The sequence below is a fragment of the Lycium ferocissimum genome, chromosome 4 (assembly GCF_029784015.1).
Source record: "Lycium ferocissimum isolate CSIRO_LF1 chromosome 4, AGI_CSIRO_Lferr_CH_V1, whole genome shotgun sequence".
In the NCBI taxonomy this organism is placed as follows: domain Eukaryota; kingdom Viridiplantae; phylum Streptophyta; class Magnoliopsida; order Solanales; family Solanaceae; genus Lycium; species Lycium ferocissimum.
The window spans coordinates 35,426,136-35,431,763 of NC_081345.1; positions in this window are offsets into that span (position 1 = coordinate 35,426,136).

A 5,628-nucleotide genomic window follows, 5' to 3' on the forward strand; every position below is an offset into this window, starting at 1 on the left:
GGACGGGGGTTTTTGAACCCGGCCCTTTTATAGGGGCCCTCTTTGTACGGGCCGTATAAGTTGATGTGATAATAGAAGAGACTTTCACGAGCAGCATGCAGAGCCGTACAACATTACACCTGGGCGACCGTGGAAGGCCAGTTCGTATTATTCTCTGAAGAAACTAAAGGAAGGCCGTAGAAGTTTTGTACGGTCCGTGGAAAGTTGTACCGACCTAAGTGCAAATTCTGTAATTTTACGTTTTGAAACCTATAAATAGTCCATTGTAGCGTTTTAATTATCATCAGTTCTCATATTTTTAGCTTTTGACTTAGAACATTAAATACTCTCTAGTTTTTGAAGGTTCAAACATGATTCAAGTATTCTCAATTCCTCTTTCCTTCCAGTAAGCAATTATGAATTCTTCAATTTCTTGTTTCTTGTTCTTTGTCATGAGTAGCTAATTTCCTTACTAGAGTTGTGAACCCGATTGATGGATGTTTTGTGATTGGGTTTGTGATTGATATACAAATAATGGATTATTAGGGTTTGGTTATTCTTCATTCTTCATTCATAATTAATGGTTGCAAACATTGATTAAAGCCATAGACCTTGATTTATTTGGGAAAATAATTAGGGTTGGTAAGAATAAATAACAAGAACTCAAAGCTTTAAACTTTGTTTAATAAATTCACTTAGGAATAAGAAGAATTTACTTGGCATGATTAATCGTTCTTCATAGCTACTTTCTTATATTTGGGAAAATAATAGAAAGAAATAATCTTTATTTATTGGGAAATAGTAGAGATTCATATAGGGATTAAGTGCATTCATATAATGATCCATTAGAAGTATATCAAGATCAATGCTCATGATCATACACTCTATCTAACGGGGACACAACCTTAGTTTCTTTTACCATAAATTCACAACCAAAGTAATATTTAGCAATTAGTTACTAAAAACCCAGCTTTTACCAAAATCATCGGATTAAGACATTAGACCTAAACATATGTTATATCCCGCATTTTTGTGCAATCGGATAATTCAAGTTAATTGCGGGAGGGACAACAAGCAAGGCCACGTCTTTATTTTGTTAAGCATATGAACGGTTTATGAAGAATTTGGAAGCGGAATTTTTAAGGAAGCCAAGGGTAAAAGAGAAAATTGCAAAATGGCCAATGAAAATAATGTGGAAGGTTAGGGGCAAAATCGTAATATTGAGAAAAGTCGAGGGGCAAAATGGGAATTTTACCCAAGTTTCATGAAAATTCCAAAGAGGCCATATTGGCCATGTGACAAAAAGAAAAGAAGGGAAAATTGAATAATGATAATAAGATGACAAATTTAGTCATCTTTGCTAGAGAAAAAAATAGAATTCAAGAAAATTCTAGAGAGGGGCATGTGCCCCTCACATGCTTGGAGACTTATAAATATGAATTCATCTTCTAAATTCAAGACAAAAAAAAAAAAAAGAGTAGAGAGCAAGGAGAAAGGGTCACGGCCAAGAGGGAGAAAAATTGGGTCATTGAAATCTTGCTCCTAAAAATTATTTTCTTGTGATATTCATACTAATTCAAGGGTCCTCTACGACATGGTACAATTGTTTCGGAAGATAGGCCATCCGTTTCGTCGTTTCCGCATTTTAGTCAAGTGAAGAAGTTGAGGAGAAGAGGTAAGAATTCACTTACTTTTTATGTATGGATGCTTGTGCATGGTATAGTGTATGAAAAGGAGTGAAATTCATGAAGAACACAAATATAGGGTGTGGCCGTGCATGCCTATGGTGTGTATGAATCTTGTTATAATTACTTTATTGGATGTTTGGTTGTTATTGTTATGAATATTAGATTGGTAATGGAGGTTGAATGATTTTGGAGAAGTTGTAGTTGTAAATGCATGATGGTGGCCGTGTGGTATATTGTATGTATAACCGTGTATGTGTGTTGAATGGTGAAAGAAGATGAGCCAATTTTATTTAGTGTTTTGGTTGATGTTGCGTTGTGGATACTATGTTGCTAATGAATGCATAATAATCTTGTGATGATGTAGAAGTTGGAGACTTGTGGTTGAAGTATTTAAAATGAATATTATGTTCTTGTATGTATAGAAGAAAATGTTGTTAGTAAGGGGTTGTTGGCATATGAATGGTAATGTTGTTAATGTTCTTATTGGAATTAAAATACCTTGAAGGAAGTAGTATGTCGACTAAATTGTTGGAATGTACTTTGAGTTGATTATTGAAATTGTAGCATGATTGTTGACATTGTTGTTGATAGTTTGGCGGGTTGAATTCCGGAATTTGTTGATGTTTGAGATTAGCCAATTTGAACTTAGTGGGATGGTGTAATTATAGGGAGGTGCGAAATTTCGGCGAGGCACGTGTTACCTTGAAATCCCATTTTGAATGCTCTAATGAAAGTTTGGTAAATATGACCAAATTGTAGATTTTGGCGAACTTTGGCGCTCGAGTTTGGAGTCGTGAAGGAAGCGAAAAAGGTATGTAAGACTTCACCTTCCTTCTTTGGCATGTCTTAGACGTATAGGCTTGATTTCGCGCCTCGGGGGCTTCCCTAACTCTAGAAATCCGAGATTGAAAAATAGTTACTATTCATTCGGTACATTGAACCAAAAGTGCATGAATTGTGAAAGAAATGCATAAATATCCTAGAACTTGCAAGGATAAAACCCGATTACCCTAAGACCTCCATAAGTAATATCGCGGAACGTATTACACGTAAATGGTGTACGCCGCCTCATTCGCCCGAGGTGGGCCCACTATCCCCGGATTTTCCCATAAATGTTTTGTTCGCCAAACAACAAGTGTTGTAACTATTCTAATGAGAATATTCTATGAAGATATCAACGGGGATGTTAGGAAAGAAAATACGTAGGTGACGAGCATGATAAGAATGATCCTAAGACTAAGCAATGAATATGATATTGTTATGGCTATGATGATGAAGAATGTGAGAAAATGTCTATGATGGATATGTCGAAGATATGTTCCTACCATGGTTATGACGTTATGAAACAATAAGTCGCTCCCGATTTCCTTAACTTTTCTTATGGATAATGACTATTTCAAGGGTTCCAAGTATACGAAACGATGCCTTGTAATCCTGTTCTATGATTTCTCATGATGATACTCTTCATTGATAGGCTCGCCTTCTAATACTAGTTCCTTCAAGGTGAAACATGATAACCATGATTATTCCATAATGTAATCGGAGGTTTCCGACCTTACGTCACTCCGATAAAGTCATAGCTTTTAATTAGTCTCTTATGCATGCTTAAGTTATGATAGTTACACCGTGCCTATACGGCCGGGCATGTCACCGCTACGGCGGCAGCTACGAGATGATTACACCGCGCTGGGATGGCGGGCATGTCACCATGGCGCGGGTTGCGATACATACATCGGGCCTAGATGGCGGGGTGACCACCACTAGTGGGCGGCACGAGATAATTATCCGGACGCGGGCTAAAGATATTATGTGATGCGGGCGGGGTTATGTATGTATGTATGTAAAGGTAAATGTAAGCATGCATGATTCCGCCTAAGGGCGGCGACGGCTATAGTCGTGTTTTATTTATAGTTCTTGAATTGTCTCCTTATGCTATTATTATTGTTCCGTTCATGCTTTCATGTTATGATTTACGTCTTACATACCGGTACATTATCGTGCGACGTCCTTCTTGTGGGAATTTGCGTTTCATGCACCGCGCGAGTAGCGAGGTTGAGGGACTTGATCCTTAGGGCTCTCCGGCGGTTCATTGAAGTCTCCAGGATTTAACAGAGACCCATGACTTGTTGGTACTTGTTCTTGTGTACATATTCGGAGCACAACATGACTTGCCCTCTCTCTGTTATCATATGCATGTTGTTTAGAGGCTCGTAGACAATCATGTATGGTCGGATATTTTGTATTTACGGACGGTCCCCTCCGATGTATATTAAGTAGCAAAGCCTATGTATTTTACTATGATGCCACTACTGACAGAGTAATTAATGAAAGGCAATAATAAATTTAAACGGCCCACGTAGTAAGCGGAGTACGATATGAGATAAGGGGGTGCTCGGTACAAGTATCGGGTACTCGTCGCGGCCCTAGTTGGGTCGTGACAACATAGCATTCTACGAATTTAGTACCCTTTTCACCACACACATTCCCTGTGGGATTCGACCCCAACCTTGTTGGGTTACTATATTTGACAACGTCCGCGTTATACCATTAATAGGTGTAATTTGAGCGTATCACCTCCCCTTCATCATGGACCTATTGGGCCTCTACTGTGATAGGATCCGTGCCCCAGACTTCTTGGGCGTCAATATACTCTTCACCCTCCATTACATGCAAGGTTTTGGGCTTGCATTGGTGGCCCGGTGTAAATTTATCGTGGCATTTAAAACACAAATTCCTTTCTCTTATTTGATCAAAGGTTAAAGGTTTTGTATTGCTAACATTTTTGGTATTCACAACTGTTGGAGCTTTATGGGTGGATTGGTAAGGAACGAATTTAGGTGGGTTAGAGGAGTGGCGAGGTGTTAATTTAGTGGAGATTTGCTTACACAGAGCATACATCGATTTTTTTCAAACAATTTAGCACACTTGTATGCCTCTAACAAGGTTGTGGGATTTTCATTTTGGACTAGTGGTTGTATTTCTGGACTAAGCCCCCCAATAAAACAGTAGACCAAATATGATTCTTTTAAGCATGGATTAATCAGAGTTGCTAAACATCTTACTCCTTCAAATTTTCTTTGATAACTATCCACATCATTTGTTTGTTCTAAACGATTAAATTCTGACATAATATTAACAGGTAATTCATTGCCAAATCTTTGGCATATGTCCAAGCAAAATTCAGCCCAAGTAACTCATCCTTCATGGTCCTGCACATACCTAGCATACCAATTATCCACAAAATCCTTCAAATGCAGTGCTACATACGTCAGTTTTGCCTCCTCGTGCACTTGGTATAATTCAAAGAATTTCTCACAACACCTAATCCAAGCGTGGGGGTTTGCTTCATCAAAATCTGGAAAGGCAAGTTTAGCTTGAGGTACTCTACCAAAATGAATATGATTATCTAGACGGTGAGCATATGAACACGGGCACAGTAAAGTACTATCAATGTGGGTCGAGGAAAGAGCCAAAAGCGGATTTTGGGCTTCCCCGTGGGTTTGAACGGTTGGAGAGATAATTGGTGTTTTATATGTTGGCTTAGGTCTGGTGGTGGTGGTATGGATGTAACGGAACGCGGTGGTTGATAAGCCGCGGAGGTGAGGTTCTGAGGTGTTGATGGAAAAGTGGTGGGTGGTAGAGAAAAATTTATCTCAGTGGTAAGAGGTGTTTGGATGGTAGAGAAATTAAAGTTACCCGATAGAGGTGATGGAGGCAGTACCAGGTTGCGAAAAGCGGTGGAGTTTATGGTTTGGTGGGTGAAAGGTGTATTAGCTCGTATATTACTCACAAAGGATTGACCTTCCTCCGTCGTCGATGCTCCGACCTTTATTATTAAATCGCGCTGGGGCCAATTCAAATCAGCGAACAAAGGTTTTGTGCCGATCCCCAAGTTCTTTAACATTTCTTCCACCCTTTTAGAAGAAGCTACAAATTCCTTTCTCTGTTATCTTAGTTTTTT